Source organism: Stenella coeruleoalba, assembly GCF_951394435.1.
Source record: "Stenella coeruleoalba genome assembly, chromosome: 16".
Classification (NCBI taxonomy): Eukaryota; Metazoa; Chordata; class Mammalia; order Artiodactyla; family Delphinidae; genus Stenella; species Stenella coeruleoalba.
The window spans coordinates 70,161,069-70,183,224 of record NC_137162.1 but is presented as its reverse complement, the minus strand read 5'-3'; the positions used below and the strand labels follow the sequence as shown (position 1 = coordinate 70,183,224).

General features: G+C 43.3%; 1 protein-coding gene across 8 annotated transcripts in view; it reads left to right on the top strand.

Moving 5' to 3' along the window:
• The first annotated feature begins 2,488 nt into the window (after positions 1 to 2,488).
• ARID5B (AT-rich interaction domain 5B) overlaps positions 2,489 to 22,156 on the top strand; it is a 289,023-nt gene continuing 269,355 nt past the window's right edge. For all 8 annotated transcript variants that reach the window (XM_079899440.1, XM_079899444.1, XM_079899442.1 and 5 more), the window contains exon 1: positions 2,489 to 3,168. The gene's annotated coding sequence lies outside the window, so the exon portion shown is untranslated. The remainder of the gene's footprint in view (positions 3,169 to 22,156) is intronic.

Here is a 22,156-nt window from a genome sequence, read left to right as displayed (position 1 = left end):
TAGACCACATCTAGGATACCATATCCCTGTCAGCGTGGATACGCAATTCCATCACCTGAACACCCTCAGTTCTTCACGTTGTTTTCTAGTATAGACCCTGACTAGTTGGAGTTTCTACAGACAAGAGTGGTCAAGATGATAAAATGTCTGGACAACAGTTAACACCATAGAGATGTTTAGCCCCCCCAAAGAATGACTCAAAGAAGATAGGACAGCCCCCCAAAGAATGACTCAGAGAAGATAGGACAGCACTGAAGAACTGTAATGTGAAGAGAGATTTGATGGGTCCCTGCTGCTCCGAAGAGAGGCTCCATGGAAGTTCCAGGGAGTGGGGAGATAACCTTCACAATTACAGAAACCCCAAAGAATGCTTTGCTCAGGGAGTGAGCTCTCTATCGTGGAAGAGACTCAGGCAAAAGCTAGATGTCTTCCACCTGGAAGGGAGGTTGTAGAAAAAGGAACTCTCACATTCCTGGATAATATCAGAACTGGAAGAGACCCTCTGTGTCACATAGTTCAAGTGTCTTTGGTGTGTAAGGAAACCCTGACAATCTCCCTTAAGGCTTGTTCCCCTACCAGCAAAGTACACACTTTCCCTATGGGGTTAGCATTTCAAGAACATTCTCTGGGAGCCAGTTCCAAAAGTGGCTTCAGTATCCCAGAGCCTTTTGACTTGAGTAGTTTTCCATCCTGAGACCATCAAAAACAATTCCTAGAATAAAGTCTTTCTTAATCAAGCAATCCCATTCTGGGTATATAACAAAAAGAAATAAAATCAGTATCTCAGAGAGATATCTGCACTCCCATGTTCATTGAAACAATATTCACAATAGCTGAGATATGGAAACAGCCTGAGTGTCCATCAATGGACAAGTGGATAAAGAAAATGTGACATAGATAGATAGATAGATAATGAAATATTATTCAACCATAAAAAGGAAGGAAATTCTGCCGTTTGTGACAACATGGATAAAACTGGAGAACATTATGTTAAGTGAAATCAGACACAAAGACAAATATGATCTCACTTATATGTGGAATCCAAAAAAGTCGAACTTATAGAATCAATAGAATGGTGGTTACCAGGGATCAGGGAAATGGGGAAATGTTGGTCAGTTATGAGTAAGTTGTGGGGATCTAAGACACAGCATGGTGACTATAGTTAACAATACTGTATTGATACTTGAAATTTGCTAAGAGAGTAGATCTTAAATGTTCTCACAACACACACACACACACACACACACACGGTAACTTATGTGTGATGATGGATGTGCTAATTAACTTGACTTTGGTAATCATTTCACAATGTATACACATTCAAACCATCACATTGTACATCTTATATATTTACAATTTTATCTGTCAGTTATATCTCAATAAAGCTGAGGGAAAAAAAGGAAGCGTCTCTTAGGGTTGGGTAAACTATCTACAGCTTAAAAAAGAATGGTTGATAATTAATGTCCAAGAAAGAGCTCGAAATAGAGGATATCGAACAACTCAAAGACAAAATTCTGAGCTGAAATAACTGAATATCCATAGAGTACCCACACCGGTTTCTAGGGCTATTAGCTCTCCAACAGGCATTTGGGAAAATGGGCTATTTTCTTCTTCTTAGAAGCAGATGGAAGGTTCTATTCCTTTCTTTCAAGGACATTTTAAAACAAACAAAATACAATACCTGGATTTCCAGACACTCACAAGTAGGTTTCTTACACTCCAAGTCCTAGAACATAGGTTAACATGTTCCAAGAGGAGCACAAGATATCCAACTGGTAACTGCACGCAAGACATGGTAATAAAAATCAAAGACAAAACAGCACCAGGCACATCTCAGCACAGGCACGTGCTCTGCACCCAGGCTCACAGCGGTCAGGATAACACCACTGTGACAAGATTGCCTTGGTCACTAAGTTAGCACCTCTTCTCTCCTTTTATTCACTTTGCTGTTTTTCCGTTTGTAATTTTATCAGGAGATTGAATCAAACTGTAGGCTTCTTATGGAATAGCACCCCCAGACACTCACCCAAGAGTAGTTTGGGCAAAGTTTTCAGTGCCAAGAAATAAAAATGTTGGAATTGAAAGAGAAAGTGGAACCAGGTGGAAAGATATACATGGCAAAGAGAGGCTGCCCACCTAATTTAGAGTGGAGAAAAACATTAGGAAGCAAGACGCTAAATTCGAGGAGAAAAATGGAGGAGCCTGGCTTCAAATATGTAGGACCCACTCTCCTAACAGCATTTTTCCCTTTCCGCTGCAATCCTCTGCAAGACAGACCATCTGCCAGTTGCTCTGGCAAGAGTGTGTCACCAAGCAGAATGGGTTTATCGGCACAGCTGTTTGTTGTCCTCATTAATTCTGGGATAAAGTTATAGAAAATCCCTCAAATGCAGAAATCAACACTCATCTCAGTGGCTGCAACCCTTAAATATCCTAAGTGCTTCTAGGTAAGCAAGAGAGAAAGCAGCGATGAAGTTCCAAAGCAAAAATATATTACGGTTTGTAAATAAAGCAACAAGGTAAGAATTGGGGAAAATAATGTTCACTGATAATAAACCAAAAACTAGGTATTTGTTTGCCCCCTTAAACCCTTCTCCCCAAACGTCCTATCAGTAAAATGGTATCAAACAACCAAGTAAAAATACATTCCTATTTCAGTTTCTATTTCAATGCAAAATACTCTTCTCCAAATGTCAGGTTCCTCTAGTTTGGCCTTTCCAAGAGCGTGCATAGTTAGACTTCAATGAACTGTACTGTTTGGAAGAGGCCATTTAATTGAATTTTCAGGTTAACTGGGTGTATGGTCAGGCCACTCAAGATGACTCTTCTCTTGCTCTCTGTACATCCTCTGCTCCACCAGTGCCTGCTTCACCTACACCTGCTCCCATGACTGACCTTCCTATGTACTTGCCTCACCCCCAGCTAGAGACTGTTCTCATCTACAGAGCAAAACATCTCCACCTGTAACTTATCAAAGGTGTGACGAGGGGCGTGCACGCCGCCCCCCGCCAGTTTCCCTGGTAACCAATGAGCCAATCTGATGTCAGTTCCCCCTGTAACCGGTGTTCCCCCCTCCCACCCCGCACCGGGAGCAAAGATGGCGGCCATGTCCTCCCTGCCCTCTGCTCCACACGGGGTGTCGTCGCTCCGGGACCTTGCTTCAGACGGGTGAGCTCCCCCCACGCACCCATGAAACCACGACTGTTTGTGTCGCTGACTCCGGGCTCTCTCTTCGGTCTCAAGGCTGGGCGCGTACAGGGCTTGTAGGCCTGCGGCCCGGAGACGGAGGAAACTCCCGCGAGCGCCGAGATGCCGGGAAGTGAGGGCGGGAGTGGGAAGGTGCAGGGCCTCCGCTAACACGTGGGGCCTGAACGTTGCAGGGCAGATCCTGGGGTGGCCGCCCCTAGTATGTGGTGCCCCGTGGTGTCTGTCCTTGAGGAGTGGGGACCACCAGGAGAGTGCGGAGAACTCACGGACGGCCCTGAGGCTGTGGTGGAGATGTTGGCCGCCATTACAGTGGGAAAATGAGGTGAGACCTTGAGGCGGTGGCCGCAGCTGTGGGCTGGCCGTTGCTTTTCGTATTAAGAAAGGCCACAGACGCTGAGGTAACAGCTGAGGCGGAGGTTAACTTGAATGCTGATTCTTGTTCCTCTGAAAGTGAGGCATGTGGATGTGAGTGAATGATTTGTATTATTACCTATTACTGTTATTCGTTTAAACTGAAAAAAAAAAAAAAAATCCCTGAAAATGGCCAAGATGGGAATCCTTTAACATTTTAAACTGGATTTTGCGCATGCAGTTAGAGGAAGCTAGCTTCCTAGAAGGAATTGGTATTTCTCTTCTTGTGCATTTGAGATGTACCTGGGCTCTCAGGAACTTTAATCATCTGATCCCTGAGAGTGAAGAAAAAGAGGCATTTTTAAACTCTGTAGGAATAATAATGTTTGGGGAATGTCTATCTGTAATAGTCTCTCCAGATTTTGGTAACTTGAAACTAAACTAAATTAAATGAAGAGAATTCATTGACGATCTGGGTCATTTCAAATAGGGTAAAATATTGGAACATTAATTGCTGGGTGGGTCTAAGTTTACTTGCCTTTGCCTTCTTAGAAGAAGAAGAAGAAAGCGTAAGTTTTCCAGTCAGGAAATGCTGATATGACAGTTCGCAATTACTTGCTTCTTGGTTTTTACCAGAGATTTAAGGTTTTTAAGGATGACGATTATAATTGGTCATAATTCTAGTTATTGTAACCAAATTTCTTTATCAATTACATTGTAATTAGGTGTTTAACTGTGCCTTTTTAAGTCGTTTATCATTTACAGACAGTTGTTGTACTCTGATGCTTTTGCAAAAGTGCTTCATCTTCAAAAAGATTCATGGGAAGGACCTTCTGACAAGTACAGATCTCTGATAAATTTCATATCGTATCACTGAACTGGGTACAAAATGAAAGAATCTTAGGGGAGAACCTGATGGCTTCATAAAAAGTTAAAAGGATTGATTACTGAGTAAACTGATGAGTATGGTTATAATTTTTATGGTTTTTGGCTAGAATATTACTGGTTTTGATCTGTGTTTTCCAGATATAGAAAAGCGCTTCCCCTCAAGTTAGTTATGACTTAATAGGATTGAAAGCTTTTTCTTTTCTCTCTGCCTGATCCCTCCAGAAATTGGAGACTCTTGGGTTCTGAGCAACCTTATCAGGTGAATGGGAAAGACTGTTTCCCGCAAGTGCAGGAATCTCGATATTTGGGGGATCTCTAGAAGAGAGAGGTCCACCTAGGCAGAATCTGATGGCAGGCCTTTGGCATGGCTGTCCTGGCCTTGAGAGGTTTTTTGGGAATTCAGTCTGAGACTCCTTTTGAGGAATGCGACCACAGCCGGTTTGGAGGAGCCTATGGGGTCACTTGACCAGACTTATTTTGCAAACAAATTAGTCTTGATTTGGCTCTGTTTGATGGAGGTGAGGGTAATTTAGAGGGAAAAAATATTATGCTTCAACAGATGTTAAATTCTAGTCCTATTAATTGAGAGGTCTACATTTATAAAAGTTAATGTGTTAGCCAAACTTTTGCCCTGAATGTTCAAGAGGAAGAGAACATTTTCTAGTGAAGTTGTCATGGAGGGTAACTACTCATGATGTATCACTGCTTGCTTTAAGTCTGCTGCCACAAGCACATGTACAATGCTTGTGTAACAATTCAGTATAACTGATAAAATGTATAGCCTCTAAAGTGTTTCCCCATCAGCATACCTCTGAACTTGTTCACAGTATCTGATCAGTTTTCCCCAAACATGGATAACTAGGCAAATATAAAGGAGGCCTGGCACCGAGGGACATGATCTGGACGAGGACAGGCAGGCAGTGTTCACCCTGGCTTTGAAGGACATATACTTTTGTCTGTTGAAAGATTTGCAATCCAAAGGGGAAAAGATGGAAAAATCTTCACATATGGAGGTATGGGAAAGTCATTATGGCTTGTACAAGGTTTAACTTAAACTGACCAGAGTGGCCTGTTGTTTGACCTGTTGAACATGCATTGTACATCTGCTTTGGCCATTGTGGAGGGGAATGCATTTGAAAGTCAAAATGGAGTAGCTGTGGTTCAGACATTCAAGGTAAAACTAGGTGGCCATTGTAGATGTGATTTTGGATATGTTCGTATATTACTGAAAACTTGAGTTTTCTGAAATGTATTGTAGACCAGGACAAAAACCACAGGCAAGTGTGGTATTATCTCAGAATGCAGGTACTGCTTGCATTTTGCTTAATTGTCATTACCTCCCCTGTGTTGTGCGTGTTAGACGTGTTACATTGCATCCCTAGTCTGAGTGGAGAAAACCTCTTCAAGGACTGGGAAGCAACCATGGCCTCATTGCAAAATGAGTCTAATTGCTGGGTCTACAGTGAGCTGCCGTTGTCATCCTTCTCTGGACTTCCATGAAAAATAGAACCAGCTAATGTGACTATGTGGGGATGACTGAGAAAGGGGGGGAAAGACTCTCACCATCTTTTTGTCCCACATGCCAATACGTCAGAAGGGCTCCTGTCAGTAAATGTTACTGTACAACTGACTTCCCATGAGGCCCCCTGGGTATGCTCTGTGGAATAGAATAGGCTGGTTTCTGGACACGCAAGTCTGACTAGTGGGATTAACTGTTTTCTGTTTGAAAAGACCTAATGGGTCCACCCCTGATGTTACTCAACATAACATGGGGAGGCAGACCTGTACTCTGACTGCTGACTCCTGGCTAGGCCATCAGAATGTTTCTTTTAGAGCCAGGGCCTTCCCCTCCCCATAGGGGTGGCTCTGGGTTTGTGAAAACTAGGGGTGGCCTTACTTTCCTAATAACTGGACAGGACGCTTCTGCCATTGACTCCGTCTCCATTGACCCCGTAAGTGCTTAGCTCCAAAATTTGCCCACATTCTGGCGAATGACTGTTCTTAGCATACCAGGTATCTTACTCTTGGTACCCTTTAGCTGCTGGTGTCTGTATTGTATCGTGGTATCTGGTTACAGTGCCCCTTTACATACCTGACCCCAGGGATACTGAGGAAGGCGGGGGGACAAGATTGTAAGGGTCGTGCAGGGTATGTAGGGGTGGAGTATATGATCAGGCCACCCATGATGGCTGTTCTCTTGCTCTCTGTACATCCCCTGCTAGACCAGTGCCTGCTTCACCTACACCTTCTCACATCACTGACCGTCGTACATCCTTACCCGTACCATAGCTAGTGCTTGTTCTAACCTTTAGATCAGAACATCTCCACCTGATAACTTAACAAAGGGGTGGTAAGGGGCGCGCCTCTCTGCTAGTTTCCCTGGTAACCCATGAGCCAACCTGATGTCAATTCCTCCTGTAACTGGTATCCTCCCCGCTGGAAGTGAAGACTGGCACCGTGTCCTGCCCACTCGCTGCTGCAAATAGTGGGAAGTCACTCCAGGACCTTGCTTCAGACGGGTTAGATCCCCCATCCAGTGAACCACTGATGTCTGTGCTGCTGATTCCGGGCTCTCTCTTCAGTCTTGCAGGCCTGCGGGGTGCGGCCCAACACTGGGGGCCAGGCAGAAGACTGTTTTTCTCTTTTAAAGAGTGAAGTGAAATTGTAAGGCCAAGCCACAAAGGAACAAAAAGCACTAATGTCAGTAATTAAAATACCGTGGTGTTTTGTTTTCCGTTGAATTAGTCAGAACTCTGTCAGTTGTTCATGACTGACCAAAATGTAACTCAAGCTAGTTGCAGCCAAAAGGGAGATCTGTAGTTCATCAATTTGGAAATTCACAGGATCGGATACTGCTGAATCCAGGTATTCATTGATGTCTTCATCAGCCTTCACTGTCTGTCACCACCTCTTGACTCTGGTTGTTCTGTGATGGCTTCTTTGATCTCTCCACAAACTCCCAAAGAATCAGAAGTTATATGCTTGTTTCTATTGCTTGCAACCGTCAGAGGAAAACAAGACCCTCTCTTAATTAAGAGTTTCAGCAAAAGTCACAGTTACCGGACTTCCCTGGTGGCGCAGTGGTTGAGAGTCCACCTGCCGATGCAGGGGACGCGGGTTTGTGCCCCGGTCCGGGAAGATCCCACATGCTGTGGAGCAGCTGCGCCCGTGAGCCATGGCCGCTGAGCCTGCGCGTCCGGAGCCTGTGCTCCGCAACGGGAGAGGCCACAACAGTGAGAGACCCACGTACCGCAAAAAAAAAAAGAAAAAGTCACAGTTACCAACCTGGGTTGAGTCATTGGACGCTGGGATAGACTGTGTTTATTAGGCCTACTCCTGATCCCAAGATTGGGCAGCCCCACCTGAATAACACTAACCAAAACTGGGAAAAGGGACACTTCCCCAAAAGGAAAAGGTAAAGACAAAGTAAGGGAAAAGGACGTCTTGTAGGACAAACAACAGATAGCCACATTAGCTATCAACATTCAGATGGTGTTACAAGGAATGAACTTGGAAATACCTCAAATTCCCTGGACCTTCTTGGAGCCCTTTCTGTTCTTGAACTCAAGGATCCAAAGCTATACCAACCAGAAAACACAATAGGCATCATTCGTTTATTTAACCACTGTTTATAGAGCACCATCCCAGAGCTAGGCAGTGGGGATACAGTGGCAAGCAGGAGAGGCGAAGGGGAGTGACAGTAACAAGTGAATGCTGGTCAAGTGTTCATTAGGTGCAGACAGTGTGATAAACTTATTTATGTGTATTTATGTATTTTTAAGTATGATAAACTTATTTATGTATTTTTAAGGGTGTTGCGGGCACACAAAGGAAGAAATCCTAGCCCAGACTTGGGGGACCAGGGAATGCTTCTAGAGGAAGTAAAACTTGAAGCTGACATTTGAAAAAGGGGTAGGAGTTTAGCTGGTCAAAGGGAGAAGTTGCGTAGTTCAAGCAAAAGAAACAGCACGTGCAATGTCCCCAAGTCAAGAAAAAGTACAGTGTTTCACAGGAACAGAAAGACTTACATAAAAGCAAATCATTTATTAATGTAAATATCCTCGAAGGCAAAAACTGTGGTTTACTCAAATCACTTTGTGATCTCAGGAAGGTCACTTCTGGGTCTTTCTCACAAAATTGTTAGGAGGATCAGATGTAATAATGAATGTGAAATACTGTGTAAATTTTAAATCCTCTATGACTGTAAGCCACATGTAGAGTACTGAAGGAAACACAGAATCACAAAATGCTGAGCAATTAAGGAAAGAGGACTGGCTCTATATAAGTGCGTTTCTCAAGAAAAATGTGCTGTAGCTTTATGGTGTCATGTTGACCACTGGGGCCTCCTTTTAGTAATTGAGGGGTTTAAATGAAAGTCTTTAGACAACAAAGATGGGGTCACGTGTTCTCTGTATCAGCAACCAGAAATTCAACAAGCGGAAGAGTGTGGCTTTTGGGGAAACAACGGGCGTGTTCAAGGAAGGTGGGTACAATGCCACGTTCTAAAAGCATCCTTGGCAGGACGGAGGGATCTGGGGACCGTGAAAGGAAGGGAAGGAAAAGTTCACTCGCTCATGTTCCAAGAGTATACTCAACAAAGCAGAGGTGCTTGGAAGATCCCCGAAAGGAAAAGAACATACGGGGCGTGAAGTGAGTATGGAAGGTTACAAGTTCTGAATCTATGAGAAGTAGAGGAAATAGTTTGGGGGACTCAAGCTCTTAAAACTTCAGCATAAGGTATGTTTAAATTGTAAAGCAAGCCAGAGGGTCATGAATAATCAGTTTGTCTTGGAGAATTCTGGAATTATAAACAAAAGGATACAAAGCATTGTCCAAGGTAAATATTGACATGACTGAAGAGGAACTAGAAAAACTTTTAATGAAGCCAAAAATACTGCATCTGGGGAAGATGTTTCACATTCTTATAACAAACACTCGGTACAAGAAGCTGAAGGACGACGGGTAAGAATGATTGTCCAGTAGGTTGGAAAATTGAGTTAGAACAAAGGCTTTCTCCAATTTAGAACAGTAATACTATAAAAACATAAATATTAATTTTTAAGACCATGTTATTTCTTAAAGACAGTTCTCTGTGCTAACAACGATTTGCCCACAAATATGAGGGGTTTAGTGCTCTTATCCCGAAGCATCCGTCCAGTTTATATTGTAGCAGATGTACGAGGTTTCTTTCCCCAACTCCCAGGTGCCCACGGCAGAGGGGTCAGGGAAGTCCCTCCCCGCCAGCTGGGTCTCTCCTAGGCCCTCCCACCCCTGCAATGACAAATCTCCTTGTCCGCTGAGATGCACCCCCATCAAGGAGAACGAGGGAAGGACTTCACTAATTCCTTCCAGTTCCTACCTTGCTTCCTTGGAGATGTTCAGGTGGGGTCACCTGAAACTTGGAATAAACAGAAGCCCATTACTGTTGCTTAGTGAGAGCGAGTGAAGGATCTTGTCAGCAGAACAGCACCATGGCAACCAGTTCTTCAAAGCATTTTTTAAAAAATACAAGTTGAATTTCATCTGGAAACATCCCAATTACACAATTAGCCTAAGCTGCAAAGTCTTTTTAGAATAATCTCAGATCATAAGTGAGCGAATAGCTCAAACCCCTACCAGTGCTTTCCGATACTCAGAAGATGCAAGTTTGTTGGTACTGTCTTCTGGTAGGAAGACAGTTTTTTATTAGCAGGAGGAGTGAAACAAGTCTGCATTTCCACAGGATTCTCGATGGTAACGTAACATGTGATTGTATCCCATTGGGAGCCATGAGATTCTGGCTTTATTTTTCCCACTTAACAGATGGGAAAACTAAGGAACTCTAAGTAGACTCATCCCTTGAGGACAGAAAGAGGCCGGGATGGGCGAATCTGGATCTCTCTTGTGTGTAGCTCCAAGGAGTTCGTGCAGTCAGGCTTGAAGCCCTGTAGATTCCACCTCTGCTCTGTCTCTGTCCCTCACCTCCCCTGTCCACCCTTTCCTGTGCTGGGTCATCCGGACCATGGTATTCTTCTCGTGTGGCTGCTGGGCACGTCTGTGAAAAGCACAGGTCAGATCACAGGCTCCCAGTGCTCAAAGGATCAAAGCTTCCCAGGGCCTCTTTAAAAAAAAAAGCAGTTCCCTGTGCTTAGGATGGCCGTCAAGGTCTCCTCAATGTCACAGGTTAACAGAATTAAAAGAACTGTCCACTACACTCTCACCCACCATCCATCCAGCCATACCATGAGCTTTCAACACTGTTTAATTTCCTGAGAGGTTCTCTGTCAACCTAAAATTAACGTATCTACCTTTGCTTCCTGCCACTCTGCCCTCAAGGCCCAGGGCCAGGATGGCCAGTTCATGACACATTTTCCTAACCTCTGTGGGTGTATCGCTAAGACTTGAGAGATTTGTCAAGTGCCAGGCTCTGTGCAAAAGCATTTCCCAGACACTGTTATCCTCAGGACTATCCTATGGGAGGGATGCCCCTCCTGACCCCATTTCAGGGATGAGGAAACGGAAGCACAAGGAGCAGAGGCAGTGTGGCCGCCGTCACAGAGAGTAGGTGGCAGCGTCCCTCCAGAGCGAATCCCATGGCTGCGTTCTCCTTGTTGCGTGCGCTCTGCACTTTGAACCTCAAAGGGAGCACATTTATTTCATTCTCCTTTTTTTCAGAGGTGAGAGGTGGTAAGCTGTGCCCCCAGCTTCCTCATCTGCAAAATGGGGATAATAACTGATTATATACACTTTTGTAAGGATTACATGAGCTACTGCATTAAAAGAAAACACTTGTAAGTATGCCTGGCACATAGCAAGTACATGGTGAATATTAGGTATTAATTAGACTTCTGTTTCTCTAACAAGAATTTGAACCCATCTGTGCAGCTTATCTTTAAGGTATTGCCAAAACCTGGGAGGCTAATGTAGTGCTGGACACGTTACTAGGTAACATGGACTCGTAACTAGGTAACCAGATTTACTAGGTCAGTCAGTATTCAAATATTAATTGAACTGGTCATTATGAATATATACAATGTACTGATCACTCCTCATCCTGTCACAGTTAAAATAAAACCCAAGGTGTTTACTGTACCCTACTAGGCACTCTCTACCCCAGCATCTGACTTCCTGTTCCAATCATTTCCTCCTTTTTCCCTCTCCCTCCATCCACTTCCACCACACAGTGACTGCCTTGCTTTTCCTCAGACACACCTGACACATTCGTGTCTCAGAAGTTTTGCTCTAACCTCCCCCTTATCGGCTGTATTTTTCTTAGCATTTGAGTTTCTTCCATATAGATCTATGCATTTGGTGCCTGGGTCCACCCCCCAGTAGAATGGGAGCTCCATGAAGTCAGAGACCTTGGTTCACTGCTGTATTCCCTGTGCGCAGACAGTGAGAGGCACTTAGCCAACACTTAATAGATACTTAATGACTGAATAAAGACATGAATGAACAAATGAATCTCTAAACCCCACAACAATGCTGAAAGGTGGTTTTATATGCCCATTTCACAGATAAAAAAAACAGGTGCAGAGATATTAAGTAATTTTCCCACTGGCACACGTTTACAAAGAGTTAGAGCTTGAATTTTATCCATGTCGCTCTGATCCCAAAATTCATTCCAGTGTCTTCTAATATTAAGACGTTCAGGCGCCACCTTCAAGAGATTTGCCAACTTCCACATAACAGCTGAACCAATATTTACCTAACATTCTTATTTAAGTCACTTATATATTATGCAAATAATTTTATTTTAAAAGAAAGGCGATCATTTCCATGAAATAAATCACACTGAAATAGACGTGTGTCCATTAAAATTCAAAATATTCATCAATGTGTTTTGGAGCAGAAATACACCTCCTGCTTTTGAAACACTGATTCTAAAAACCCTTGGGGCTGGTCCTAAATCCAGGAATCAGAAACCCCTACAACCATCCGTACATCTTCTCGGTTCTTCCTGTCCAGTCAGCTTTCTGCTCTTTCATGGGACATTCCTCATTGAGAGAAGGCCAGAAAGAGGCTTCAGATGCCTTTAAAACACACACACAACTGCACGGGAAGTTCATGCGAGCCTATGAACACTACAGTTCCCCAGCTGAAAGCAAAAGCAAGATGCAGAAAGTGGGGAGAGAGAAATTAATTGAAAAGCTGAGGCTGTCAAGCCATACTGAAGAAAATCTCTCCCTGAGTTAAAGATCGCGGACATAATCAAGGCAAGTGGCTTCTATAAAAGCTTGATTGGTTGATCGAAATCTCCAGTCATCCTGAAAATAATTGCCTGGAAGAAAGCACTGAGTGACCTGTCTGCTTGGCAAGGGGCAGCCAATGCTGACAATGGAAGGAGCCCCCCAACAGGCCCCCCCTTCTGCTGGGGCCCCAGCAGTGATGGGCTGAATCCGTTTAAGGACGTACACTGCCTCATTATTTTCTGCTCTGACGTACGTGCATATTTCTTGTGGATGTTAACTCTCAACAACATAGAGGAAGTGTTTGTGCTCTTTGTTTCTGCAGCTTTTTCATTTCCATGTCAGTGTTTATATTCGCTCTGTCCTCCTGTTGGCAAGGCATGAAGAATGACAGATAGGGCCACGGTCCCCCCTGTGGGCAAAGCTACTGGAATCAAGACTGTGTTGGGGTCCCCAAACATCCTCCCAAGCAGGTCTTCCCCTGCCCTTACCCGCTTCCGTCCCACCTACTGCCTGGCACCACAGTGCTATCAAAAAGGAAAACGTGACCACATCTCTTTTTAAGCTCAAACTCTTCAACAACTCTGTTGCCTACATAAGAAAAGCAGTCTTCCTTAGTGTGATGTACGAGCCTCTTTCATGATCTAGGCCCTGCCTACCTCTTCTCAGCTCATCTCCCACATCTTTCCTGCATCAACTAAAAGCCCTTCATGCTCTCTCACATCTCTGGACCTGCCTATATTCTTCCCACTGCCTAAAAGACCCACTTACTTCCTCTCCTCACAGCCCTTGTCTGCCCTTGGGAATTCCTTTCATCCTTTAAGACCCTGCTCTGTGAAACCTTCTCTCACCTTGACCCTGCCCAAGACTTCCAGAAGGTCGATGCCCAGAGCCTTAGAGAAGCTCTGCCTGCTCAGGCTCCGGCCTCTCATTGTCCGCGGCTGGCTCGGGCTCCGCCCACCTCCTTAAGGAAGTCTTCCCTGATTGTTTTTGGTTTTGCTCAGCCCACACAGATCTCTACCTTTCCTGAGTTTTTGTTATTTAAATATGTGCCACACATCTGAACACCTTCTTTAATAACCACCATAGGTTTGAAGAAATGCCAAAAATTCTGACCAAGTCATTCTCTTTCAGGAATCTGTCCTGAGGAAATAATCAGAAAGCAGATCAAAGGTTTATGTATACAGACATTCACTGCGTCATTTTTTTATAATTACAAAAAAGATGGAAACAAGTGTGTAACAGTGGGAGGTGGTTATATAAAATATATCCATACGGCCGTTAAAAATATTTTGAAGAACATGTAAGGATGTGGAAAAATGCCCATGAAATAATGTTCACTTAAAAAGCAGAATCTAAAATTGTATGTAAAATGTGATCCCAGGTTTATAAAAGAATATATACATCTCTTTTTATAGCGAGAGGGAATAGCAGGATGATGGGTAGTGTGGTCTCCAGAGCCAGGCTGCCTGGGTGGGTTTGATTTTGTGGTCTTAAGAATGTTACTTAACCATTTTTTACCTCACTTTCCTTGTCTATAATATAGTGATAATAATAGTACCTTCCATGTAGGGTTACTGTGATGATTAAATCAGTTAACACAATGTAAGTTATGTGGAAATACACCTGGCACATCATAAGTGCTATGAAAGTGTCAGTTACCTTTGTTATTATATATTGAAAAAATACTGTACTTTCTGGGTGATAGAACTATAAGTGATTTTTATTCTTGTCTTTATGTTTCTCTATCCTTTCTTTTTCCCAAATTGCCTATAATGAGCACAGATCACTTTTTAAATCTGAAAGACATGTGATATTTTTAAAGAAGTAAAACACCATTCAAAATCCCTGTTATTCTTGACTCCCAGGGTCCAGTCATGGATGTTTTATCCTCCTCCTCCTCCTACTCCTTTTTCAGAGATAGAGAAAGACAGAATGTCCCATCAGCCCATCCACATTACCTAAGCCTCTGTTCCCAAGGAGAGCACAACCCCTCAGGCTCTGGGAAGAAAGATCAGCTATAAAATCTCGCTGCTAGGGACATGCACACTGGGGGCTGAAGAGAAACTGTACTGTGTCACCTGGGGCAAGTCTCAAACTTCTCTTGTGTCTCAGGTTCCTCATCTGCAAAATGGGGGGAAAACGACTCCTACTTCATGAGGTAGCTAAAGAAACACGTAAAATTGAATAGGGCCTGGCACATAGTAGGGACTCAGGAAATGTTAGCCATCATAGTCATGATGAAAACTCAGAAGGGAGTTGCCCAGTTGATACAGATGTAATGGAAGGAACAGCTTCGGGGCCAGACTAACTTGGGTTTGAATCAAGGCTCTGGTCCCTACTTGCATTGCGCCATCCAAGGTCAAGGAAGTTCCACCCACCCTGCACCACCAGTTCTTCTCTCTCTCTTAACCCCCTATTTATTGCCTTTGGAGCACTTACCACTATTTATTTTTCATTGATTTATTTCTTTGGTTATATTTTTTCTGTCCTCCTAATTATATGGCAAGCCCCACAAAGGCAGGGGTCACCTGTATCACATTCAGCGTGCTACCCTAAGTGCCTAGCACAATGCGTACAAAAAACCAGTGCTCATTAAATAATTTTTTGGTAAAAGAATGCATGGTCAAATGAATGAATGAACTTGGGCAAATTACTTTAGTTGCCTTGTCTACTAAGGAAACTAAATGATACAAGGCAAACATGGCGCCTGACACACAGTAGGTGCTCTTTCATGATTTCTTCTTTCTGGGTATTCATCAAATTGACTTTTATCAGAACCACACATTTTCTAAAATTACTTTGTCTGGACAAATGCCGTTAGTGATGCATCTTAAACTATTATCCCTTGTGCCTGAGCAATTTCTTGTTAAAGGGAATTTTTTTCCACAGAATAGAGCAAAAGAAGCTTTGAAGCTAGAATTTTTATAGTTCACACTCCATGCATGCCAGACGCAAAAATCACTTTGAGGCGCTAATTGGTGACGTAAAAAAAAAAAGAGAGAGAGAGAGAAAGAGAAATGTAAAAATACAACAGTGGGTTTTGGCAGTAAGGAGAAGAGGTTCTTTTCAATCTAAAATTGGTTGTCATCTCAATTTTTCCTGCCTTAATTCATTTCTTAAGCAGAGGGCAAAAAAAAATTGATGATTAAGATATGTAATGGAAAATTTTTAGAGCAGAGTGAGGAGGTGACTAGAGACCATATGTTGCCCAAGAATGGAGCCTTCAGCAAAAGCTGAAGAAGAACGAATGTGCTGATTTGCATACTACTGGCAATTATGTCCCGATGAAAGACTACATCCCATTAGTACTAATGGGCATTATGTACACATACGATTGAAACAACATATAACCTTTCCTGAAACCAAGAGCAAAGGAGAAGCTGATAATATATTGCCAGAGGAAAAAGGAGGAGCAAAATAAACTGCTGGATAAGAATATTTCATACACATCCACATTAGAAAAGGCCAAATTCCTAATATTAGCCAAGCAGTGACTCTCCTAGCATCCTATGTGGGATCAACCCCCTCCGTCAGAAATGCAGAATGCATGTGGCTATAGCAGTGAACGAACCTACAAAAGAAGGCCTAATGGACCTTGTTATTTACTTTGATTCTTGGAGTTCAACCCAACCAGTAAAACCTAGTTAAATCATGCAGTAAATAGAAGCCCAGCACTTGCTCAAGTATTCAGCAAACACGCTGGCACAAACTACTGGGCGAAGTGCAACACGATTCACCTAAGAGGAGTTTGGGTCATTTTCAGTGTTGGGAATGAAAATGTGGCCATGTACTTCCATCAGCCAGTGGTATAAACTTAGGCAGCGCTGGCCTGTGAACTCCACCTGAGCCAGTGCTCGAGGTCCGCGGCAGTAGGAGTCCGGAAGTCAAGCCTTCTATAGTCAAGGTCCAGGGAAATGACCACTGGGTAGAGCCACTGGACCCGCTATGAACCAGACAGAAATAGGATTCCATTTATTACTTGCCTCCCAAACTCTCTCACTCTAATAAGGAGACCAAGATGACATTTTGTGACCCTGGCCATCAGCATCAATTCCAACCCTTAGGTCCAACATTCCTCAAAATGCCTGGGCCATCCCCTTACCTCAGTGTACCCTCAAAGAACTGAAAGAATTAGTACTGCATAATCTTACTGTGATGTCATAGGCTTCTTCCTCAAGGAGACCAGACCTCTCCTTTAGTCAGTGGGCTTCAGGTCTAAGAACCAGATCAAGTCAAGAAAGTAGGTAAAGAATCATGACCTTTTTTTTTCCCCTGTGGTGGCTGCCTTCCGCTTCCTCTCCATCTATCCTTTATTTCTTTTATTGTATAAATTAAGTAATACCCTGTTGGTTCCCTGCCTATCTTGTCCCTAAAGGACACCATATCCTTTTTTTTTTAACTGAAGTGTAGTTGACTTACAAGAACACCATATTCTTTTTTTTTAATTAACTTTTATTGGAGTGTAGTTGCTTTATAATGTTGTATTAGTTTCTGCTGTACAGCAGAGTGAATCAGTTACACGTATACATATATCCCCTCTTTCTTAAATTTCCTTCCCATTAGGTCACCACAGAGCATTGAGTAGAGTTCCCTGTGCTGTACAGTTGGTTCTCATTAGTTATCCATTTCATACATAGTAGTGTATATATGTCAATCCCAATCTCCCAGTTCATCCCACCCCCCCTTCACCCCCTCGTATCCATACGTCCAAAGAACACCATATTCTATTTAATGTCTCCAAAGCTCTCTGCAAGCCAGATCCCCCAGTGGCCGCTCTGATCTTTCTACTCTTTACAGTAACTGCACCTGCCTCGCTCCTGGTGTTAAGCATCACCACGTGGCCTCCTTGTTACTACTAGGGAGCCCAGTTCTGTAACAGCATCTCTTACTGTCAGTCCTGGCTACAGAGGGCTAACACCACTGAACTTCTCAGTGATGCCTGTGCTTACCTCACGAGCACATTCCTTACTGCTTGGGTAAAAGAGTGTTCGCCTGACCCTTCCATGGAAAATCGTCAGCTAATTGGGTTTTCTGGCCTTATGTAGTATATCCATTCCAGCAGACTCATTTCTCTGAGCCCTCCCATCACTTCCTCTACCATCTGCCTGGGCAGTTCTGACATTTCTACTTCATTTGGTGTGGGCATTCTCCAAGGTTCCAAACGCCATCCTAGCACTGTCCCCAGGAGTCCTTGCCAGTGTGTTAAATCCTGTGTCCGGGGAAAGTGTTCTCATTTCAGTAAACTCTCCCTTATTCAGCTTTTTATTCCATCCGGTGGTTCAACACCCTCAAAATCCAGTCTGTCTTGGGTGGTATTCGCTGTCACATAAGCTCTGAGACAGAGATTTGCACCCAGGATGTTTGTTGTGGTGTGCTCTCAGGAACAATGCCTCTAAGAAGGTGGGGAATGTAGAATTGAGCTTAGGGAGATGTTCCACGGATGCAGTTGCAATAGAGGCCTCCACTGATCCCATGGGAAGAACTAGAGCTGGCGTAGCCCTTCAGGATTTCTCTTGCACCCCTGTACAGACAGTCCCTGAGTACAGACTGTCCTTGGAGTGGGGACATACCACGGGCAAGACAGCTCCCTTCCACCAAAGGCAATTCCTGAAGAGCAGCCTATACTGCCAGCATCAAGGGGGCAGGAACCAGGGATCCATAGCCCCTATAGAGCCCATTAGACACAAACCCTCGTAATAAAATGAAAACCTTCAGTAAGGCTAGGTTAGCAACTTCACCTTTAGGAGGAAAACAGGTACTGAGAATTCCAAAGGATAAAAGGTCCAGATCCTAAGTTATGAGGGGAAATATTTGAAAGAAATATGAATACTTGATGTGTCTCTGTAGAATAGTGAACTTTCCTTTAAAAAGGTTCATAGCTCCAAGAAGAGTGTTTCCATGGCCTCTGTCGTAGTGCAGCTTTCACAGACAATTAAAGCAGATAGGTGTTATTTCCATCCCTGCTGAAACAAAAGCAAAAGAAAGTTTATGATGTGACTCAAAGTGGGGTGTTTGTGTGTCGTCACATGCCAGTCATTCCCAGCTTCAGGTTTGTCTACACACTTTGTGAATATCCTCTGGAACAGAGGCCCTTTGAAAGTAGCTCCCAGCGTGGCAAGGTGTCATTACTTTAGGAGTCAGAGAAAGGAGACCTGGGTTTCTTCCCAGCTGCCTAGCGAGCTGTGTGACATCGGCAGGTCACTTCCTCTTGTAACCTCACCTTCCTCTCTAAAATCAGGCAAATACATAGCTTGCACACCCTTGACCCTTCTCACTCATTGGAGACATTGCTAATCTGTGAAGTACTCTCTTCTCCTGAGCCTAGATAAGAAACTTAGAGTCCTTCTCAACAAAGTGTTCCAGGAACTCACTACTAATGAATCAATGTTGATAGTCAACATGAAACCTGCAGGCCCCCTCTGGACTAAAAGGTCCCTTCTTGCATCCCCAGGATATGATTGCACGCTCAGAGCCGTGTACAGAGAATCACAAGACAATGTAGCCCCAGTGACTCTTACGTACAGATGTCCTAGGAGCACATAGCATCAGCAGACTCTGAGGACACTCCGCTACTGAGGCAGAAGTTTCAGACTGTGTCACTAGTTTTTCCAATGCCCTTCATCCTTTCTGCCTCTTACCAGGCTAGGGGCAGGGATCTCATCCATGAGTTCAGGCTCCAGCCCCATCCATCCCTAACCTGGTCCTCTATGGAACTCCTCTGTAGAGGTGGCCCTAGGGCATGTCAATCAATCACACAGGGTGAGGCTATCACAGGGAAAACCAGTTTTAGAATGTGTCATCACACTAGTGCAAATTAGCTCTCATCCTTACTTGTTCTTAATAGGTCTTTTGTTTTACAGGAGCGAAATCTTTTATTTCTATAAGCAACATAGAGACCAACCACCCCCAACCTTTCCTACCCTCACAATTTCATGAACATCACTCTCCTCCCCTCCCAACAGACACACGTGAATAAGAAATCAACTAACCTATTAAGAGCAAGAGTAACAGGCCCCCTGCCTCGCCCACCTGAGCCCTGTCCCTCCCACAGTCTCCCCTCCTAACCCTTTTCCCCTCATACCACCTCCCTCTCTGTCTTTAAGCAGCTCATGCTACATAATGAGAGTTTTGCAAGGCAAACCCTGTGGTTCTTAAAAGAAGCTACTGTCCTCATTAGGGTCAATCTTTTAAAGCCCTTCAACTATTTTGAAATTCTTAACTCTGTCCTTGTTCCGTGCTTCATCAGTAATGCTGCCAGATGCAATGTATCATTCAATAAATCCAACGGCTTGTCAAAAATAGTAACTGAATTCCCCATATTGCCAACTCAAAGCTTGATCTCCTGAAACCCAGATACAAAAATACATTAAGCTCCACTGGGTTCAGATTGCATTTGGAGATCTTTTGCTGATAGCTGCCAGTTCCCAGGACCTCAAGGCCTAAAACCAAGCCAGAGTTAGTATCTCATTAGGTGAAAAGAATGACAGAATATAGAATGTCAGAGCTAGAGGGGACATCAAAGATCATGTAGTCCAACCCCCCTTGTTTTACAAATAGGGAAAATATACCCAGGAAGGTTAAGTGATTTACCCAGAGTCACACAGCAACTTAGTGACAGGGCTTATGGGTACCCCACACATACATATGCACGCACATGTCTTTCATCTTCTGTTATTCCAGATAGCAACAAGGCGCCATCTTTGGGGCCACAGGAAATAAATGGAGCCAAATCTCTAATGCTGACTCTCCTCTGGCAGTGTTATAGGTTATATGTTAACGGCCTACCCAATAGCCGCTTGCACTCCACCTCATGTTCCTTTATCCTGAAAGAACAAAAAAATTCATAGCAAAAAAAAAAAAACAAAAAACCCACATTAAAAAAAATTTTAAGGGGAATTCCCTGGAGGTCCAGTGGTTAGGACTCTGTGCTCTCACTGCTGAGGGCCCGGTTTCAATCCCTGGTCAGGGAACTACAGTCCCACAAGCTGCACAGCACAACCAAAAAAGGTAAATAAAGTTTTTAAAAAAAGAGATCTGAGACCTAAAATTTAAAAACAAAATTTTTTTTAAGTAGCTAGTCTGTCAGGGCCCTAGGTGGTGTAGACCTTATCAGGAGGTATAGACTGCTGAATTCATGTGGCTTGGGGTACCTACTTAAAGGTCTCCCTCCCTGAGTACTTGCATTTGCTGGCTGTGGTGTGTAAGGGAGAGGTGCGAGGGAGGGATCTGAGTTAATGGTGCTCATGGAGGACCTCACTGACAAGGTGGCAATTGAACAGAGACCCAGAGCAGGTAAGGGAACAAGCCAGGTGGGTATCTGAAGGAAACACGCTCTAGGCAGAGGGAACAGTAACTACAAAGGCTATGTGGCCAAAATGAGCAGAAAGAGAAAAAGGCAAAGAGGCAGGTAAAAGAGTTGGGCTGGGAAGGGTGGGGAGCAAATCAGGGCCTTATACTAGGACCTTAAAAGCCATTGTAAGGACTTTGGATTTTATTGATACTATGAGTGATGTGCCATCGGGGCACTTAGAAAAGGGGAGTGACATAATTTTACTTACATTTTGAAAGGAACAGTTTATATAATGAGAAATCACTTCACACTCACTAGGATGGCTATAAACAAAATGTCAGATAATAACAAATGTTGGCAAAGATGTGGAAAAATTGGAACCTCATACATTGCTGGTAGGAATGTAAAATGATGCAGTCGCTTTGGAAAACACTCTGGCAGTTCCTCAAAAGGTTAAACATAGAGTTGCCATATGACTCAGCAATTCTGCTCCTCCTTATATACCCAAGAGAAATGAAAGTGTTCTGTCCATTATGAGCATGTGCACAGATGTTCATAGCAGCATTACTCATAATCAAAAGTGGAAACAACACAAGTGCCCATTAACTGATGAATAAATGAACAAAATGTAATATATCTACATAACAGAACATTATTTGGTAATAAAAAAAAAAGCAATGAAATACTGATACATGCTATAACATGGATGAACCCTGAACACATTAAGTGAAAGAACCCAGTTACAAAGGGTCACGTATTGTATGATACTGTTTATATGAAATGTCCAAAATAGGCAAATCTGTAGAAACAGAAACTAGATTAGCATTTGCTTAAGGATGGGGGGTTGGCAGGGGAAGTTAGGATGAAATCAGAAGTGATTATTAATGGGCATGGGGTTTCTTTTGGGGGCAGTGAAAATGTTCCAAAGTTTATTGTGCTGACAGGTGCACAACTCTGTAAATATACTAAAAAACATTAGATTATACACTTTAAATACAGTATGTGAATAATATCTCAAGTAGACTCTTATAAAAGTAAGTTCAGTCTATCATCAGGGCTGCTTGGGTAGAACTGTATAGTGACAAGGGCAGAAACATCGAAATCAATTCGAAGGTTATTGCAAAAACCAAGTATGAGATGATGGTGGCTTGAACCAAAGAGTGAATGGTAAACGTGGGAGAAGTCATTGACATTTCCTAAAGGAAGAGGCAATATCCTTTATTTCTGATAGGTTAAATATGAAATATGA